Here is a 21823-nt window from a genome sequence, read left to right on the forward strand (position 1 = left end):
AGAGAAGCTGGAGGAAATAACAGCATTATATTATATGTAACAGCAAGAAATTTTTAGAAACTTGAATGTCCATCAGTAGTGACTGGCTGGAAAAATGATGACACATCGACCTGAAAGGGGATACTCCACAGCCATAAAAAGTAATGAAGATTTCTAGAGTGGGGCACCTGGGTGGTTCAGTTAAGTGTCTGTCTTTGGCTCAGGTCATGATCTGAAGGTCCTGGGATGAACCCTACATCAGGCTCCCTGCTCAGTGGGGAGCCTGCTTCTTTCTCCCTCTCTCTCTGCTACTCCCTTGCTTGTGCTTTCTGTCAAATAAATAATTAAATTTTTAAAAAAGGTTTCTAGGGAATCCCTGGGTGGCTCAGCGGTTTGGCGCCTGCCTTTGGCCCAGGGCATGATCCTGGGGTCCCGGGATCAAGTCCCACGTCAGGCTCTCTGCATGGAGCCTGCTTCTCTCTCTGTGTCTCTCATGAATAAATAAATAAAATATTTAAAATAAATAAATAAATAATAAAAATAAATAAAAAAAGGTTTCTAGAGTGATCTCTAGAATATATTATTAAGTGGGGAGAAAAAGTAAGATGCAGATCAGTATCTATCGTTACGGCACTTTTGTGTAAGCATAGGGTCAGACTTACATATATTGGCTAGCATTTGAAAGACAAAGCAAAACAACACTGTATAGATAAACCATAAATGAATAAATAAAAATGGGTATCTCGTTGAAGGAGGCAGTAATGGGAGACTCTTCTAATTATATCATTAGTAAATTGGGACTTAAGATTAGTAGAAACGCCCTAGATACTGAAAAAACAAACAAAAAGAAAACAGAAACAAAAAAACCTAGGTCAAAAGGAGATGGAATAAGGACTGGAGATAAATTTTGCAGGATGGTGATTGGGATAGGATAGGAGCACAATAAATAGCAAATTATTTACACAACACTACTTGCATTAAAAAACAAACAAAAAAATGTTTATTTTGTTGCCCTGTTGGAAGTCAGTCAATGTTAAGAGTAACTACAGCTGAAGGATTGTAACAATGACAGTCAACGAAAAGCAGAAAAGACCTTATTTAAGCAAGTTAACATTTAATGCTGTAATTTAAAAATCAAATACTCTGGTAAGATTGGGCATTATCTTGTCAGTGAACACCTCCTGTGGTATGGAAGACAACACAACAAAATAGTAAACAGTTTTCAATTGATAATGTAATTTTATAAGCAGTCTGTTCTGCAGACCACCTATATCAAGACCATGTGGGGGGCAGCCCCGGTGGCTCAGCGGTTTAGTGCCGCCTTCAGTCCAGGGCCTGATCTGGGAGACCCGGGATCAAGTCCCATGTGGGGCTCTCTGTATGGAGCTTGCATCTCCCTCTGCCTGTGTCTCTGCCTCTCTCTGTCTCTCTCTCTCTCTCATGAATAAATAAATAAAATCTTAAAAAAAAAAAAAGACCATGTGGTTTGTATGTGAAAAATACAGATTCCTGGGTCCCTAACTACAATGAACTAAAATGGGTTTCATATATGAAATCTAAGTGTTTATGATATCTCTAAGGGTATATAACCCTTTAACTTTTCATCCTCACGCATTAGTTTCACTGAAAGCAATCAGAGCACCAACTCCTTCCTCTAAAAACTGGCAATTAAAGGTAAAGAATTTAACCTAGCCTTATTATAAAAACATGAATTTCAAGTTGTCATTATTGATGAAAAAAATTTTACTTTTTTTTTTTTAATTTTATTTATTCATTCATGAGAGACACACAGAGAGACATAGGCAGAGGGAGAAGCAGGCTCCCTGCAGGGAGCCTGATGCCGAAATCAATCCCAGGATCTCGGATCGTGACCCAAGCCAAAGACAGATGTTCAACCACTGAGTCAACCCAGGTGCCCCAGAAAAATTTTCTTTTTATCCCAGAACTACTCCAGTTAATGTATGAGGAAGACATAATCACATTGTGACCCCTGATGAAATGATTCAGGCAGTAATTATCAATGAATGAAAACCATTAGGGAAAAGGTTGGTTGACAGGGAGGACCTCTGCAAGTGAAGGATCAGGCTATCACTACCTAAAACCTTTGATTACTTTTAGCATCACTCAAACCCTAACAATTTTCAATAGCCAAAACAATTTGAAAAAGAAGGAAGTTGGAAATCTCACATTTCCTGATTTCAAAACTTATTATAGCACTACAGTAATCAAAACAGTGTGGTATTGTTAAAAAGATGTACAGACCAATAGAAGAGAAGAGAGAGTTCAGAAGCAAACCCTCACATATATGGTCAAATGGTTTCTGACAAAACTAGAAAGGCCATTCAAAGGGAAAGGACAGCCTTTTCAACAAGTGGTGCTGGGAAAACCGAACATCATATGCAAAAGAATAAAGTTGGACCCTTACTTCACACCATATATAAAAATTGACTCAAAATTGATCAAAGACCTAAACATCAGAGCCTAAACTATAAAACTCTTAGAAGAAAACATTGAGATGAAGCTTCATGACACTAGACTTGGAAATCATTTCTTGGACATGACCAAAAAAAAACACAGGCAACCAAAGAAAAAATAAATTGGACTACATCAAAATTAAAACTTTTGTGCATCAAAGAACACAACAGTGAAAAGGCAACCCGCAGAATAAAGAAAGTATATGCAAACTGTGTATCTCATAAGGAGTTAATACTTTAAAAAACAAAAACAAAAAACAAAGCCTGGGGTGCCTGGGTGGCTCAGTCAGTTAAGTATCTATCTGCCTCTGGGTCGGGTCATGATCCTAGGGTCCTGGGATGGAGCCTGACATCAGACTCCCTACTCAATAGTGAGTCTGTTTCTCCCTCTCCCTCTATTCCTCTACCCACCTGTGCTTACTTGTTCTCTCTCAAATAAATACAATCTTTAAAAAATGAAAAATGTGGGCAGCCCCGGTGGCGCAGTGGTTTAGCGCCACCTGTAGCCAGGGGTGTGATCCTGGAGACCCAGGATCGAGTCCCACATCTGGCTTCCTGCGTGGAGCCTGCTTCTCCTTCTGCCTGTGTCTCTGCCTCTCTCTTCGCTCTCTCTGAATAAATAAATAAATCTTTAAAAAAAATAATAATAAAAAAAATGAAAAATGTGATTAAAAATGGCTTGAATTGACAAGCTGAATGACCAACAAGCAAATGAAAAGATGCTCAACATCACTAACCATTAGGGAAATGCAAATCAAAACTGTAAGATACCACCTTACCACCCATTAGGATGGCTACTATCAAAAAAACAGAAAATAACAAGTGTTGGCAGGGAGGGGAGAAATAGGAATTCTTGTGCACTGTTGGTGGGAGAGTAAAATGGTACAGCCACTATGGAAAACAGTATGGTGGTTCCTCAAAAAATTAAAAATACAACTGTCACATGGTCTAGCAATTCCACTTCTAGATGGATACCCAAGAGAACTAAAAGTAGGCTCTCAAAGAAATATTTCTATACCCTTGTTCATAGCAGCATCATTCATAGTACCAAAAGGCAGAAGCAATCCAAGTATCCATTGATGTATGAATGCATTCTAAAAGTGCAGTATAGGGGATCCCTGGGTGGCGCAGCGGTTTGGCGCCTGCCTTTGGCCCAGGGCGTGATCCTGGAGACCCGGGATCGAGTCCCACGTCGGGCTCCTGGTGCATGGAGCCTGCTTCTCCCTCTGCCTGTGTCTCTGCCTCTCTCTCTCTCTCTCTGTGACTATCATAAATAAATAAAAATTAAAAATAAATAAATAAATAAATAATAAAATAAAATAAATAAAATAAAATAAAAGTGCAGTATAGGCAGCCCGGGTGGCTCAGGGGTTTAGGGCTGCCTTCAGTCCAGGGCGTGATCCTGGAGACCTGGGATTGAGTCCTGCATCAGGCTCTCTGCAAGGAGCCTGCTTCTCCCTCTGCCTGTGTCTCTGCCTCTCTCTCTCTCTCTCTCTCTCTCTCTCTCTCTCTCATAAATAAATAAAATCTTTAAAAATAAATAAATAAAATAAAAGTGTTGTATATACATATAACTGAATATTATTCAGCCTTAAAAAAGAAGGAAATTCTGATCCATGCTACAATTTGGATGAACCTTCAGGACATTATGCTAAGTGAAATAAGGCAGTCACCAAAAGACAAATCCTATAATACTGTATGAAACCACTTATATTGAGGTACCTAGAGGAGTCAAATTTATACAGACAGAAAGAAAGTAGGATGGTGATGTCAAGGGCTGGAGAGAGAGAGAGAAATGAGAAGTTATTACTTCATGGGTACAGAGTTTCAGTTTCACAAGATAAAAATACTAGAAGTTGATAGTGATGATGGTTGAATAACAATGTGAAAGCACTTAATGCCACTGAATCATATACTTATAATTGGTTAAGATGATAAATTTTGTTATGTGTATTTCACCACAATTAAAACATACAAAAAAATACCCTGAAGCCCAGTAACTTTAAGTTAGTCCTTCAAGGGGCACCTGGGTGCGTGGCTCAGTTGGAGAGCCTGCTTCTACCTCTGCACCTCCCCCTGCTTGTTCTTTCTTTATCTCTATCTCTCTCTCTCTCAAATAAATAAAATCTTTTAAAAACCCCAAAACCTTAGTTCTTCAAGGCCAAATCAGTAATACATTATGTGGCAGAATAAAAAACAAAAACAGAAGTCAGCTATTTTTAATCCTAATCTAGTGCTTATCTATAATACCATGTAGCACTCCCATCCCTGGTCAGTTTTGAATGTTCCACCAATCAGGAAAGAGATAACAGTTAACACAGACAACTATTCCTGGCAAAAAAAGATGGAAATATTAACATTCTCATTATTTAAACTTCTATAGCCTACAAATAAAGCATAATCTGAGTGGGTAATAGTACAACTGCAGGAAATTAAGATAGATTACAAGTACACTGAAGCAACTTAAAATACTAATTTGAGTACAATTAAGTTTAAGAATAATGCAGGGAATCAAAACTACAGCTACAGCACATTAAGAGCCAAACTTATGCAAGTGGCATAAAAATACAGATTAAACTGACATTTTAACAATCATTTTGGCAGTTATGTTGAAAAGCACTTAAACATAATGCTGGATAAAAAGGACTTAATATTTAAATATTATCCATTTTATATGCAAATAGGTAGAAAGATGGCCGGTGTTTTTTTTTTTTTTTTTTATGATAGTCACAGAGAGAGAGAGAGAGAGAGAGAGAGAGAGGCAGAGACACAGGCAGAGGGAGAAGTAGGCTCCATGCACCGGGAGCCCGACGTGGGATTTGATCCCGGGTCTCCAGGATCGCGCCCTGGGCCAAAGGCAGGCGCTAAACCGCTGCGCCACCCAGGGATCCCCGGTGTTCTTTTTCTTTCACTACTACTGCTGAATTTCTCAACCAGTTTGACTAGCACACACTTGGAACTTCTTGCTATCTGTAGTATTTTCATCAAAGGACAATTTAAAATAGAATATTTAAGCAGAAATACTTCCAACTAAGTATTTAGTTCATCAGAAAGTCAAATTTAAACCACTGATTTACCTAATTCAAACTTAAATATACATATATTTTTAAAAAGGCCATTCCTCTTTGTACACATGCTTCTAAGATGAAGTTTAATTTAGGACTATGATACCTTTCTATAGTTACTATGAATGCTCTGAATACTTAAAGGCAAGACATAGGCCCCATTTGTCTTTTTTAAAAATTCAAATCTTGTATCTTTGACATAATTATGGACAAAAAGTATAAAACAGCATTACAGATGACAATTAGTTATTCCTGGTGAAAGCTTTTCTGTCCTAGAGATCTGGTAACACACTACATTAACTCTGTTCTCCCTTCCCCCTCCTCCTAAAAGAGGACAGGCTTTGTTTCTGGCTTCAGAGAAACTGCTGCCAGTCAACATCACCATCCAAGCAGGACCAACGCAAGAACTAGCAAAACAAAACCCCTTCCTCCTCAATGTTCTCTCCAGAATTACATTACAGACCTCACATTCACTGACAAGTCAGAGTCAAAGACAGTGACAAAGCAGAACTTCCTAAATGTTTCTTCATTCTCCTCCTCACATTTTTACTTTCTCCTTCATTTCTTTGGTCTGGCACATCTTGCACAAGCACCCTGTCTTCTTTCATTTCCTATTGCAGCCTCCTAATAGGCCAAATTATTTTCCTGGCTCAAATCTGGGCACAGACCTTTGGAGAAATGAATAAGTACTCATTCCTAAGCTGAAGAAGGTCTAGCAAAATCCACACATGTGGGATCTTAGGGTTCACTTATGACCATCTGGACTTGTCAATCCTCTAAAAGAAAGTCAATCTCACTACTCACCCACATTTGAGGTGTACAGCATATACAGACGCCTCTCCTAGGTCCCTTAGTCTGGGCCATGATAGCTGCTACTCATCTCTCTTCCAGATGACTGATGGTGTAAATATTCCTCAGAGTACTATCACCTCCAATCCATTTTCCACTCTTTCCCACACAAAATTCTCACTCATGTCAAACTGCACAAGTCACACTTAACCAGAGTTTATGCTTACTTATTGCAGTCTGAAAATGTGGTACCTTTTCCCTGTCACCAATCTGAATCCATTTAGTTCAAATACCACATATTAGGGCAAGCCTTTCTAGACCATTTGATCTAGAAAGTTATTTTCTAATATTTATTATTGAAGAGAAGTATTTTTAATAGACTTTATTTTTCTTTTTTTTTTAATTTTTTTTATTTATTTATGAGAGTCACACACAGAGAGAGAGAGAGGCAGAGACACAGGCAGAGGGAGAAGCAGGCTCCATGCACTGGGAGCCCGACGTGGGATTCGATCCCGGGTCTCCAGGATCACGCCCTGGGCCAAAGGCAGGCGCTAAACCGCTGCGCCACCCAGGGATCCCTAGACTTTATTTTTCAAGATTTTATTTTTAGAACAGTTTTTAGGTTCACAGCAACACTGAGAAGATGCATATATCCTCTCTACCTCCATCTATGTACAACCTCCTCCACCATCAACATCCCTCACCAAGGTAATATCTGTTATAATCAATGAACCTACACAGGCACATCATTATGTTCCAAGTCCATACTTCATATTAGAGGTTGCTCCTGGTGTTGTACATTCTGTGGGTTTTGATAAATGTATAATGATGTGCATCCACCACTATGGTATCATACAGAATAATCTTACTGCCCTAAAAATCCTCTGCACTCTGCCTATTCATCCCTCCCTCCCCTGGCCTTCACTGATCTTTTTACTGTCTCCAGTTTTGCCTTTTCCAGAATGTCATATAGGAATCATATACAATGGAATATTACTCAGCCATTAGAAATGACAAATACCCACCATTTGCTTCAACGTGGATGGAACTGGAGGGTATTATGCTGAGTGAAGTAAGTCAATCGGAGAAGGACAAACAGTGTATGTTCTCATTCATTTGGGGAATATGAATAATAGTGAAAGGGAATATAAGGGAAGGGAGAAGAAATGTGTGAGAAATATCAGAAAGGGAGACAGAACATAAAGACTTCTAATTCTGGGAAATGAACTAGGGGTGGTGGAGGGGGAGGAGGGCAGGGGGTGGGGGTGAATGGGTGACGGGCACTGAGGGGGACACTTGACGGGATGAGCACTGGGTGTTATTCTGTATGTTGGTAAATTGAACACCAATAAAAATTAATTTATTAAAAAAAAAGGAATCATATAGGATGTAGCCTTTTCAAATCGGCTTCTTTCACTAAGAGATATGCATTAGGGGGATTCCTGGGTGGCTCAGTGGTTTAGCGCCTGGCTTCGGCCCAGGGCGTGACCCTGGAGTCCCCGGATCGAATCCCACATCCGGCTCCCTGCATGGAGCCTGCTTCTCCCTCTGCCTGTGTCTCTGCCTCTCTGTGTGTCTCTCATGAATAAATAAATAAAAATCTTAAAAAAAAAAAAGATACGCATTAAAAATTTCTCCATGCCTTTTCATGGAATAAGTGCTCATTTCTTTTTAGTGCTAGAAGTATTCCATTGTCTGGACGTACCAGTTTATTTACGCATTTACCTATTGATAACATCTTGGTTGCATTCAATTTTTTGCAATTATGAATAAAACAGTTATAAACACAGCAAGAGTATTTGTTTTATAAGAAACTTTCAAACTGTCTTCCAAAGTGACTAACTATACCATCTTGCACTCATGTTCACAGTAAATGACAGTTCCTGTGGCTCCACATCCTCACCAGCACTTGGTAGTGTCAATGTTCTGGATTTGGTGCATTCTAATAGGTAGAGAGTAGTAACTATCATGTTTTAATTTAACTGGCAATTCTCCAATGATGTGATAATGACAACTTTTCAAATGCTTATTTGCTATCTATATATCTTCTCTGGTGTAATGTGTTTTTTACATTTAGATTTATGATCCATTTTGAGTTCATTTTTGCCAAGGATATATAAGATCTGTGTCTAGATTCACTTCTTTGCATGTAGATATCTAGTTGATTCAGCACCATTTGTTGAAAAGACTATCTTTTCTCCATTGTCTTTGCTTTTAAAGATTTATTTATTTGACAGAGAAAGAGAGAGCAAGCGTGCACAAGCAGGGGGAATGGCAGGCAGAGGGAGAAGCAGGCCCCCCACGGAGTAGGGAGCCTGATGCAGGGCTCAATCCCAGGACCACGGGATCATGACCTGAGTTGAAAGCAGACACTTAATTGACTGAGCTGCCCAGGCGCCCCTGTCTTTGCTTCTTTATGAAAGATCAGCTGACTGTATCTGTATCCATTTCTGGACTTTCTATTCTGTTGTTCTATCAAACTATTAGTCTATTCTTTCACCAATACCACATGGTCTTGATTACTGTAGCTTTATATAGTAAGTCTTGAAGTCAGGGAGTATCATTTCTTCACCTTTGTCTTTCTCTAATATGAGTTGGCTACTCTGGGTAGCATCTTCACAAAAAATTTAGAATCAATCAGTTGATATCCACACAAAAACCTGCTGTAATTCTGACTGGGAATGTGTTTAATCTATTGATCAAGATGGGAAGAAATAACATCTTGACAACACTGTCTTCCTAACTGTGAACATGGAAAACCTTTCCTCTTACTTAATTCTTTGATTTCTTTCATCAGAGTTGTATTGTTTTCCCTCATATAAATCTTGTTCATATTGTGACAGATTTATACTTAGGTATTTCATTTTGGAGGGATGCTAACATAATTTCAAATTCAAGTTGTTCTTTGCTAGTGTTACAGGAAAGTGATTGACTTTTACATATTAACTTTGTATAATTGCTTATTAGTTCCAGGAGTTTTAGTCATTTTTAAAATTATCTATATAGATAATGTCATCTGCAAAAAAGTGCAGTTTTAGCTCTTCCTTCCCAATCTATATACCTTATATCCTTTATTTGTGTTATCACATTAGCTAGAACTTCCACTATGATGCTGAAAAGCAGTGGTCTTTTCCTTGCCTTATTTCTGATCTTAGAGGGAAAGTTTCTAATTTCTCACCATTATTTTTTTTAAGATTTATTTATTTATTCATGAGAAACAGAGAGACAGAGAAAGAGAGAGAGAGAGAGAGAGAGAGAGGCAGAGACACAGGCAGAGGGAGAAGCAGGCTCCATGCAGGAAGCCCGACGTGGGACTCGATCCCACGTCCCCAGGATCAGGCCCTGGGCTGAAGGCGGCGCTAAACCGCTGAGTTACCCGGGCTGCCCAAGGATAAATTTCTTTAAAAGATAAAAGCCTATTCATATTTTCTACTTCTTCCTGTGTAAGCTTTGGCAGATTACATCTTTCAAAGAACTGGTCCATTATATCTAGGCACAGAGTTGCTCATAATATGCCTTTATTATCCTTTTAATGTTCATGGGTTCTGTAGTAGTGTCCCTTTTTTCATTTCTTATTTTTGTAATTTGTGTCTTGTCTTAGCCTATCTAGAGGCTTACTGATTTAAATGATCTTTTCAAAGAACCAGTTTCTGGTTTTGCTGATTTTCTCTATTGATTTTCTATTTGTAATTTCATTGATTCTTGATCTAATTTTTATTATTTTTCTTCTGTGTACTTTGGATTTAACTTGCTCTTCTTTTTCTAGTTTCTTAAGACAGAAGCTTTTAAGATTATAGATTTTAGGCCTTTTTTCACATTAAGCTGAATATTCTTCTGCCTTGGGTATTCAACACAAATGTTCAACACCTTTCTAATTTTAGGATCTAGAATCTCCGAGTTCACCATTAAGATCCCACTAGGACTCCAAAAACAAAACAAAACAAAACAAAACAAAACACAGATCCCTGGGATATCTGAGATGACAGAAGCCTTAAGGAATCTTTACTAAGAAGTTAATACAAAACAAGTTAACAGTTGAGGAGTGACTACTGTACTACAGGTTTCACAATACAGTCAGGTCTTTTAATAATAACAACAAAATGCTAAAATAATAACAGCATCTAACAATTAATGATTTTCATGCCAGATGCTGGTTTATAAACTTTTACATGCATTAACTCTCTATTTCCCTCAAAATCCTATGAAGTAGGTACTGTTTTCCTTATTTTATAGATAAAAAAAATCTGTGTCACTAAGACATAAAATAATTTCCTACCAGTCATATTGCTAATTACTATTAACTAGAAGTCAAAACCAGATGGTATGATTTCAGAGCCCACACTATGACTCTATTGCCCTATATGTTACTAATACAAAATTTATGAATTTAACTATAAGTAAGCCAAAAAAGTTATGTTTTACTCATTCTTAGAAAGCAGCCCAGATTCTATTATTCAGATGGCTGTCTAATACATCTATTATTTGATCATTATTTATACACTTTGCCCCACCTCAGCAAAAAGAATTAGCAACCCACAGAGACAGAAGGCACATTAGTGGTTGCCAGAGGCTATGATAATAGGGAGTGATTGTTTAATGGGCATAGGGTTTCCTTTTGGTGTAATAAGAATGTGTGGGAGCTAAATAGATGACAATTGTACAATATTGCAAATGTACTAAATGCCACAGAGTTGTACATTTTAACATTTTACCACATTTTATTTATTTATTTATTTATTTATTTATTTATTTATTTATTTATTTATTTATTTAAGTGGGACATCCTTTTTCTTTTTTTCTTTTCTTTTCTTTTTTTTTTTTTTTTTTTTTAAAGATTTATTCATGAGATACACAGAGAGAGGCAGAAACAGAAGCAGAGGGAGAAGCTGGCTCAATGCAGGGAGGCCGTATACGGGACTCAAACCCTGGGACTGCGGGATCATGCCCTGAGCCGAAGGCAGACGCTCAACCGCTGAGTTACCCAGGCGTCCCTTACCACAATTTTTTAAAAGAAGAATTATCTAGGGCAGGCTGGGTGGCTCAACTGGTTAAGTGTCGAACTCTGCACCAGGCATGGAGTCTGCTTAGGATTCTCTCTCCCACTGCCCTTCCCTGACCCTGTCTCTCTCTTTCCCTCTTGAAAGCAAGCAAGCAAGCAACCAAGAAAGAAATAAGAGAAAATAAAAGAATTATCTACAATATTTTGATTAATAATAATCCAATGGAATGATATTCAACTCCTAAAAATTGTGTTTTTGAAGAGTATTTAACCAGGGGAAAGATCCTAAAATATTAGTGAGTAGCGAAAAAAGTAGGTTACACAACTGCGTAGCATAACATCAAATTTGAAAAAATAAATTTTTAAAAAAATATTTGGACACATACATTAACAGTGTTTATATCCATATAGAAGAGTAAATATTTTGTTTTCTTTTTTTTTTTTTTTTTTTTTTTAAATTTTTATTTATTTATGATAGTCACACAGAGAGAGAGAGAGAGGCGCAGAGACATAGGCAGAGGGAGAAGCAGGCTCCATGCACTGGGAGCCCGATGTGGGATTCGATCCTGGGTCTCCAGGATCGCGCCCTGGGCCAAAGGCAGGCGCCAAACCGCTGCGCCACCCAGGGATCCCAATATTTTGTTTTCTTCTTTATATTTTTGTATATTCTAAGTTCTATATTTCTTTTATTGTCAGAAAAAATACACTTATAAAAGAATTTAATTGCAAATACCTAATAAGTTTAGTGATATAATAGACTTAAAAGTCCCTCAAATAAGAGAACACAAAACAAATAAAATGACTGAAATAAATTTAAATATCTCAATAAACATTAAATGTAAGTAATCTAAATATACCAATTAGAAGACAGAGATAATCAGACTGGGTGAAAAATTAGGCTAACTATATGCTATCTCCAAGAAACTCCAAATATATAGACACAGGTAGGTTGAAAGTAAAAGGCTGGAAAAGGATATATCACACAAACACTAATCAAAGAAAGCTAGAATGGCTTTATTAATATCAAAGTAGACTTCAGAGTGAAGAAAATTATCAGGGAAAAGGGGGACATTACGCAAAAATAAATGGGTCATTCACCTAGAAGACATAATTTTAAATGTGTATGCACCTAACAACTGACCTTCAAAATAAATGGACCAAACACTGACAGAACTGAAAGAAGAAATACGCAAATCCAAAGCTGTAGGTGGAGACTTCAACACTTCGTTTTCAATAATAGAACTATTAGACTAAAACAAGCAAATGATAAAGACACAGAGAAATTGAAAAACCAATACCAACCAACTGGATCTAACTGACAGTTATACAACACTCCACTCAAGATAGCAGAACACTCTTTTGAAGTATGCATAAAATATTCACGAACAAACCCCCCCCCAAAAAAAATATTCACGAACAAGACAGACAATATCTTCTGGGACAAAAACATCTTAACAAATTTAAAGAACCAAAATCAAAATAAATTATGTTCTCTGACCATAATGGACTGAAACTAGAAATGATTAAATAAGGTAACGGGAAAACCATCAAACATTTGGAAATTTAACAACACATTTCTATATAACCCATGGCTCAAAGAGGAAGTTCTCAAGAGAAATTAGAAAATATTTTTGGGGATCCCTGGGTGGCGCAGCGGTTTAGCGCCTGCCTTTGGCCCAGGGTGCGATCCTGGAGACCCGGGATCAAATCCCACGTCGGGCTCCCGGTGCATGGAGCCTGCTTCTGTCTCTGCCTGTGTCTCTGCCTCTCTCTCTCCCTCTCTCTCTGTGTGACTATCATAAAAAAAAAAAAAAAAAAAAAAAAAAGAAAATATTTTTGAATGAATAAAAATAAAAACACAATATTTCAAAAATTGTGCTATGTAGCTAAAAGTAATGCTTAGAGGGAAATTTACAGTTGCTATAAAGTAAGTGTTTATGCCCCCATCCCCAAATTCTTATGTTGAAACCTAATCTCCAATGTGATTGTATTTGGCAGTGGGGCCTTAGGAAGATGATTAGGTTGAGGGTAGAGTCTTCAAGAATGGGTTAAGAATGCTCTTAAGAAAAAACAAACAACCACCGAGAGAGCCCTTACTCTCTGCCTTGTGAGAACATAGAAGACAGCCTTCTATGAACTAAGAAGCAAACAGCAGACACCCAATCTGCTGGAGTTTTGACCTCAGACTTCCCAACCTCTAGAACTGGGGGAAATAAATTTGTTTACAACACACTTCATCTATAATAGGTTTGTTACAGCAGCCCAAATGGGTTAAGAAAATAGTTTTAAACACCTATATTATAAAAGAAAGGTCTTGGGTCAACCTTAGCTTCCATCTTAAGAAACTGGAAAAAGAGTAAAATAAACCCATATCAAGCAGAAGGGCTAAACAATTAAAAGCAGAAATACAATAACTGAAAACAGAAAAATAAAGAAAAATCAATGAAACTAAAGACTGGTTCTCTGAAAATACCAATAAAATTAAGAAATCTAGCAAGAAAAGAGAGAAGTGGTGCCTGGGTGGCTCAGTCCATTAAGCATCTGCCTTTGGTTCAGTCATGATACTAGGGTCCTGGGATCCAGCCCTGCACTGGGCTCCCTGATCAATGGGAGCCTGGTTCTCCCTCTCCTCCCTGGTTTGTGCTCTCTCAATAAAATAAATAAAATCTTTAAAAAAAAAAAAGCAAAAAGAAAAAAAGACAGAAAACATAAAACATCAAGAATGAGAGAAGAGGGGGCACCTGGGTGGTTCAATAGTTAAGCATCTGACTTGATTTCGGCTCGGGTCATGATCTTCAGGTTGTGGGACCAAGCTGCACGTGGGCCTCTGAGCTTGGTGTGGAGTATGCCTGTCCTTCTCCCTCTGCTCCTCCCCCCAGGTGCGTCCACACACGCATGAGCTCCCTCTCTCTCAGGAAGGAAGGGAGGGAGGGAAAGAAAGAAAGAAGAAAGAAAATCTTAAAAAAAAAAAAAGAATGAGAAGAAATTATTACTACTGACAGAAGGCATTAAAACAATAACAAAGGTACTACAAACAACTCTACACACAAAAATTTGACAATTTAGTGAAAAGGACCAATTCCTTGAAATTAACCAGTCATCCAAGATGACATAGACAACTTGAACATATCTATAACTATGAAAATATACTGTAGTAATTTTAATTCCAAAGAGAACCCTCCCAGATGATTTCACTGGCAAATTTCTTAAAAGAAAAACACCCCCATTTCTATACAATTTCCTAAAGGAAAAAAAAATTAGCACAACATATTAGTTTATAGAACTGCATTATCCATGAGGCAGGCTACTGGCCACAGACAGATAGCTACTGATTACCAAAAATGTGGCTATAGTCTCATGTTGAAATGACCCTATTTTGGCTATCCTAACATAAAATATATTACTTTGAACATTTTTAAAAGTCCTCACAAAGGATTTAGGTCAGAGGTAGGATCTGTTTTCTTAATCACTTCTGATTTCTAAACATAAAACAGAAACTAAAACTAAAAAGAAAAAATGACTTTGAAGTGGCTACTAAGCCACAGCTTAACTCACTCTAGAATTCAATTGCTCTCAAAATCATCTCAAAACAAAGTACAAGCAAAACTCTTAGAAATCAAGTGGGAGGGGGGAACGCCTGAGTGGTGCAGTCGGTTGAGTGTCTGACTCGTGGCTTCAGTTTGGTCGTGATCTCAGTGTGGGATCCATGCTCAATGTGGAGTCTGCTTGGGATTCTCTCTCCCTCTCCCCTCCCTGCTTGTGTTCTCTTTCTCTCACAAATACATAAATACACCTTAAAAAAAAAAAAAGAAAAAAGAAAGAAATCAAGAGGAACTGGAAGAACACTGATGACTACAAATCAAAATCCAGAGGTTAACAGGTACACATAGCATTCCTTTCTAGAGCCCCAAGGTCCAATACTGACACTCTCTTTGTAAAGAAAGGGAAGTACAAGCTCTTTAGAGATAAAAGGAGAAAAATAAAGAAAGCTTTAAAAAATGTATTTTTTTTAGAATGAACTAATTTCTAAATGACAAGTATCTTTGCTGTTTCAGGGAAAAACCCCTTAGAGTATTATGGGGCTAGAGTACAAGCATCATTTACAGGAACAGAATGCATTTGCTTTTCAGTAAGGAGACACCCTTTTCAAAGACTCCCACCTTTAACTACAAGACTAATGGGAGGTTTCTAAAAATAAAGTAATGGCTACATTCTGAGCAGTAATTGAGGAATATAAATTCCATCTGAAAAACTAAGATATCAGATAAAGCTTAAGAGACCAATACATGGATCATTTTAGACACTAATCATCAATCTGTTACAAAATAACCACACAATTTTCAGCAGGTTTATAGCACATACTGATAAAGTAGGTATTCACCACGATTTGAATAGAAAGCAATTATGCTTGCTTCCTTACTTTTATAAGAGATATGATCTGGCCTAATTCAGTAGAAACTGCACACAATGGCACTTACTAAAAATTCCCATATGATAATCCAGTAAAACCTTAAGAATTTCTCATGTGAAACAATTTCAACATATATGGACATATTTTTTTTGAGAAGGGGAAATATACATATCCCGTCATGTCCTTTTTTCCTCATTTTTATTATTTCTGAAATTAAAAGTATCATATAATCAAATGTGTTCATTTAATATAATGGCTCTACCCTCTCCTCCCTGCAAGAAAGGTAATCATTAAATGAATGATGTATATTAAAATTGCTATCACATAAGATCAAAGAAATGCAGTTTTTACATGTTTTACTATGATAGGGTTATGCTAAGTAACAAGACTTTTAAAAAAATATTTTCTCGGGGATCCCTGGGTGGCGCAGCGGTTTGGTGCCTGCCTTTGGCCCAGGGCGCGATCCTGGAGACCCGGGATCGAATCCCACATCAGGCTCCTGATGCATGGAGCCTGCTTCTCCCTCTGCCTGTGTCTCTGCCTCTCTGTCTCTGTGACTATCATAAATAAAAATTAAAAAAAAAAATATTTTCTCTTTTTTTTTAAGATTTTTATTTATTTATTCATGAGAAACATAGAGAGAGAGAGAGAGAGAGAGAGAGAGAGAGAGGCAGAGACACAGGCAGAAGGAGTAGCAGGCTCCATGCAGGAAGCCTGACGTGGGACTCGATCCCAGGTCTCCGGGATCACGGCCTGGACCGAAGGCAGCGCTAAAGTGCTGAGCCACCAGGCTGCCCTAACTAAACACTTTTAAACTAGATCCAGCCCCCAGCTACAGCCCTTACCAATGCATACACACAAAAGAGTTAGGGATTCTATATACGCATTTTTTTTAAAGATTTATTTATTTATGATAGACATAGAGAGAGGCAGAGACACAGACAGAGGGAGAAGCAGGCTCCATGCCGGGAGCCCAATGCGGGACTCGATCCCGAGACTCCAGGATCGCGCCCTGGGCCAAAGGCAGGCGCGAAACCGCTGAGCCCCCCAGAGATTCCCTATATACATATTTTTTTAAAAGCAAATTATGCTTAAGTATTTAATCTTTAAAATTGTCAGGGATTTTATAACTATTTTCTTTTTAATAAGAAATATATTCATATTTTAAGAAAGAATTATATTTGGTTAAAAACATTTTTAAGGGGGCTCTTGAGTGGCTCAGTGGTTGAGTGTCTGCCTTTGGCTCAGGTGTGATCTCAGGGTCCTGGGATCAGCTTGCCACAGGGAGCCTGCTTCTCCCTATGCGTATGTCTCTGTCTCTGTCTGTGTGTTTCAAATAAATAAATAAATAAATAAATAAATAAATAAATAAATAAATAAATAAATAAATAAAATCTTCAAAATCAAAATAAAACAACAAAATTTTTTAAGGAACTGTCAGGTCAATCCCTAAATTTTGAATCCTTGAAACCTAACATTCCAGATCAGAGAAGTTTCTGTTAACAACAAAAGGGCTTTAGCTACCATAAGAAAAATATATGCTGCTTTCAAATTATATTTTGCCCTTCTATCAAACATATATATATATACACACACACACATATATGTATCAAACATATATATATATACACATATATATGTATATTCTTCTGATTTCTTGATTTTCTATGTTCCAAACAGGTTCATGACACATATGTGCATTTTAGAGGCTAATCTGAACACTACAGCCATTTTACATTGCCTTCGACTCATTTGGAACTACCTAGACACAACCACCAAATAATTACCAACACTACCACCAACAGTAGGCTTTCTTCTCTGAAGCTGAAATAGCAAATCACCTGATAGACTTAATATTAATCTTACAACATAAAGATATTTAAGGATTCCAGATTCATTTACATTTGAGACGTCCCTTCTAATAAAAACATTTCCTACACAAGTCACAATCAGTTTAGGCTAGAAGGGCTACTCATATTTCTGATATTACAGAATTCTAGAGACCAGAATCCAAACAAAGAATGCCTTACTGAGGATCTTCTAGAAGCAAATGAGGCAACCTTTTGAGTATAACATATAAAAGAGAAAAGTTCTAATGGTAGGGTCAACTAAATAGACATTTTTCCAAAGATATCTAGATGGCTAACCGACACATGAAAAGATGCTCAGTAACACCAATCATCAGGAAAATGAAAATTAAAACCAAAATGTAATACCATCTCGCACCTGTCAGAATGGTTATTATCAAAAGACAAGAAATAACAAGTTTTTTTGTTTTTTTAAAGTAGGCTCCATGTCCAACATTGGGCTCAAATTCACGACCTCAAGTCATTCTTTAACTGGAGAAGATGTAAGAACTTTAAAAAGTTTTAGGAAATAAACTGTGGTTTATATAGAGCACCCAATAAGTTTCCTAGCATGTGGGACTTATTACGGTTTAGGAACTTAATAAGGTAAGTTCCAGGGGCATCTGGGTGGCACAGTCGGTTAAGCATCTGACTCTTGGTTTCGACTCAGGTTGTGATCTCAGGGTGGTGAGGAGCCCCGCATCAGGCTCCCTACTCAGCAAGAAGTCTGCTGGAGATCTTCTTTTTCTCTCTTCCTCTCCCCCTCCTACACCTGCTCTCCCTAAAATAAATACATCTTTTAAAAAATGAGGAAAGTTTCATTTCTACCTCAGAAAAATGAAATGAATAACATATAAGTATTTAATGTACATTTGCAATGTCCCTAGGAACCCATGTGAACTATTAAAAAGAAGAGCTACTTCAAGCGGGAGAAACCTTCATTAGCAGGTGATGACCACACTATTACTTCATCTTAGCTTACTTCACGACCAGAATGCCTGCACAGGAGTAAATCTCTCTTACAGAACTGGGAAGAGGGTACTCTATTATTGGAAGAGAGGAAGCATATTACCGTTGGTATCAAGACTAAAATGATGACAACCACTCATGCTGCTTACTGCTTCCCAAGAGTCAAGTGTCCTAAGTGTTCTTAAGAAGTGTGCCATCTGGGATCCCTGGGTGGCGCAGCAGTTTGGCGCCTGCCTTTGGCCCAGGGCGTGATCCTGGAGACCCGGGATCGAATCCCACGTCGGGCTCCCAGTGCATGGAGCTTGCTTCTCCCTCTGCCTGTGTCTCTGCCTCTCTCTGCCTCTCTCTCTCTCTCTCTGTGACTATCATTAAAAAAAAAAAAAAAAAAGAAGTGTGCCATCTTCTAGAAGGCAGGAACTCCTTTGAAGAACACTGATATTTACCCAACTACCTAAGAGTCGCCTCACCAATATTAATCCCATCCTCATCCCTAACTTACTCTAGAAATGTAGAGAAGACTTGGGGACTAATACCCCATCTACCCTAAGCTCTGACAGGAACCAATACCCTGCAAAGTTTCTTTGTGAACCCCATGTAGTAGTGAAGACCAAATTAATGACAAAGATCATTTTATCAAAATGATAAAACTACTTTTCTTAATTTATAGCTATAATTTATAACTTTTACTGAACACCATATTATCTCTTGTCTTCAGTTTCCTCATCCATAAAATGTAGCCAATACTTCCTTTATTTTTTTTTATTTATTTATGATAGTCACAGAGAGAGAGAGAGAGAGAGAGAGAGAGAGAGAGAGAGGCAGAGACACAGGCAGAGGGAGAAGCAGGCTCCATGTACCGGGAGCCCGACATGGGATTCGACCCCGGGTCTCCAGGATCGCGCCCCGGGCCAAAGGCAGGCGCTAAACCGCTGCGCCACCCAGGGATCCCGAATACTTCCTTTATAAAAAGTAATTTATATGTACACAGCCCAATACAGTGCCTGACATACAGCAGGTATTAAATAACAGGTTGCTTTTATCTAAAAAGTAAGTCTGTAAAAGAAGATAAAAGAAAATATTTGGGTTTGAAAATAAAGCTGCCAGGAATCAGATATGATTAGAAATGTGTGTGGTCAAAAAGGATTGCTGGTAAAGATAAATATGTGAAGCTAAGGTATTTAGTAAGGGCCAAGGGCCATATACACACACCCCACATAATGAAGAACTGCCCATACAACACACCAACAGCACCTCTCTTGAGAGATTCTCAGAGCACAGCCAACTGAAAATGGGTAGGTGCCCCACTTTATAAATTATTCAATATAGCAAAAATTCCCTTTGAGGACAAGAAATGAACTGAAACAACAGAAGTCTTATTATAAAAAAATAAAGAAAATGATTCTTTCTAGAGAAGACCATCTAAAGACGGTAGAAGAGACCACCCACCAAAAACAAAACAAATAAACTTTGCTGTTAAGACAGGAAGATGAGACCCAAGGTAGTTACCTAACTTGTCCAAGTTTGTGTCCAGGCAACCTAGGCCTACTTTCCAAACACTTTCCACTATACTATACTCTATGAGCTTACAAGGTGAGAGCAGAAAAACTGGGAAGGGTAAAGAATGCTTAACAAGGCAGGTTTTTTTTCATGTGCTCATAGCTATGGTTTTACGTATACTACATCACATTCTGTCAGCAATCTACCATGTCTGCCCTCAGCATGTATTATGATCAATAGTAATCTGGATTCAGTGAAATATTGTAATATTACAGAATTAAATTCTTTACTAGAGAAGATGAACCGTTTGCAAACTCTAGGTCACATAGCACCAGAGGTCATCAGAGAAGGCAAGAAGGCAAACACAGCTTAAGGAGGCTCCTAATTCAACAAGATCAGTTTCATTTTTAGATTTTCCCTTTTTTTGAAGGGGCATTCATAAATGCTCTTATAAAGGAAAGGGTTCTACTGATTTTTTTAAAATGCTTTGAAAATCATGGAAGCAAATCAATTATTAAGATCTCTTGAAGGTATTAGATTTCACAAAGTCCTGAGAAACAATTCACAGATTATATGACCACAAAAGGCTTTAAATTCTTTATTGCCTCCAAAGCTAGTATATTTATACTTACTTCTAGAATTGATGACAGATGTTATAGGTACAAATTTTAATGTCCCACATAGTGATAATTTTTATATTACCACTAAAACACACCACACGACCAGAGCTTTCAAACACTAGAGAACAGTAAGAAGCAGTATCTTTGCAACAAAGGGATTTTTTTTAAAGTCACATCCCTCCCTTAAAAACAGTGACATTCCTTTAAAAAAAATCTCCACTCTGCTTTGGGCTCAGTTTTTTGAAGTTACAAAATAAATAAGACACGTATCACCGTAAGTTTTAAAGGTATGTGAGGGATTCATCGAATTTAATTGGGTAGAAAGAGGTAAAAATGCCAAAGAGACGTAAGGGGGTAAGTGCAGAGAAACCGCAATGGGTGGTGGGGAGAAAATGCAAATGGGAGCTCAGCAGTGGAAGAAGCTAGTTGATCCTTGAACAACATAGGTTTGAACTGCCCAGATCCACTTATACATGGATTTTTTAAAAAAATAAACACAGCGCAGTACTGTAAATGTATTTTCTCAATTTTCTGAAAAACCGCTTACTTTACCAGAACAGAACAGTACAGTATATAATACATGTAACTACAAAACGTGTTAATTAGCTGTTAATATTATTGGTAAGGTTTCTGGTCAACAGGATATTAGTAAAGTTTTCGGGGAGTCAAAAACTTATGGGGGCATCTGGGTGGCTCAGTTGGTTGAGCATCTGCCTTCAGCTCAAGTCATGATTCAGGGGTCCTAGGATGGAGCCCTACATCAGGCTCCTTGCTCAGCAGGGGAGTCTCTCTCTCTCTCTCTCTCTCTCTCTCTCTCATTCTCTCTCAAAATAAATAAATAAAATCTTAAAAAAAAAGTTATGCTGGATTTTCACATGTCAGCATCCCCAACCCCCTATGCTGTTCAAGGGTTAACTGTACAGGTACAAAGCTTCTTAGAAGAAGTAGCCTGAAAAGGGAGTCCAGAGGGAAGAAACAAGTAATTTCTGCATTCTGATACATGATTGCATATTCATTTGTCATTCAACAAATAGTCCACAGTCTAGCAGGAGAGAAGGATGAGTAAAAAGTAAACAAACACCTAAAATACAATGTGTCAAGTGTAATAACAAGCTCGTGCATAATATTAATGAAAAAAGGAGGGATGAATTTCCATGGGGTAGTGAGGAGAGT

The 21823-nt window shown here is 37.8% G+C and overlaps 1 protein-coding gene across 1 annotated transcript in view; it reads right to left on the bottom strand.

Annotated features, from left to right (window-relative positions):
* Window positions 1-21823, bottom strand: part of ILRUN (inflammation and lipid regulator with UBA-like and NBR1-like domains) — a 94497-nt gene that overhangs the window by 28163 nt on the left and 44511 nt on the right. The window lies entirely within an intron of this gene.

Source organism: Nyctereutes procyonoides, unplaced genomic scaffold (assembly GCF_905146905.1).
Source record: "Nyctereutes procyonoides isolate TBG_1078 unplaced genomic scaffold, NYPRO_anot_genome, whole genome shotgun sequence".
Classification (NCBI taxonomy): Eukaryota; Metazoa; Chordata; class Mammalia; order Carnivora; family Canidae; genus Nyctereutes; species Nyctereutes procyonoides.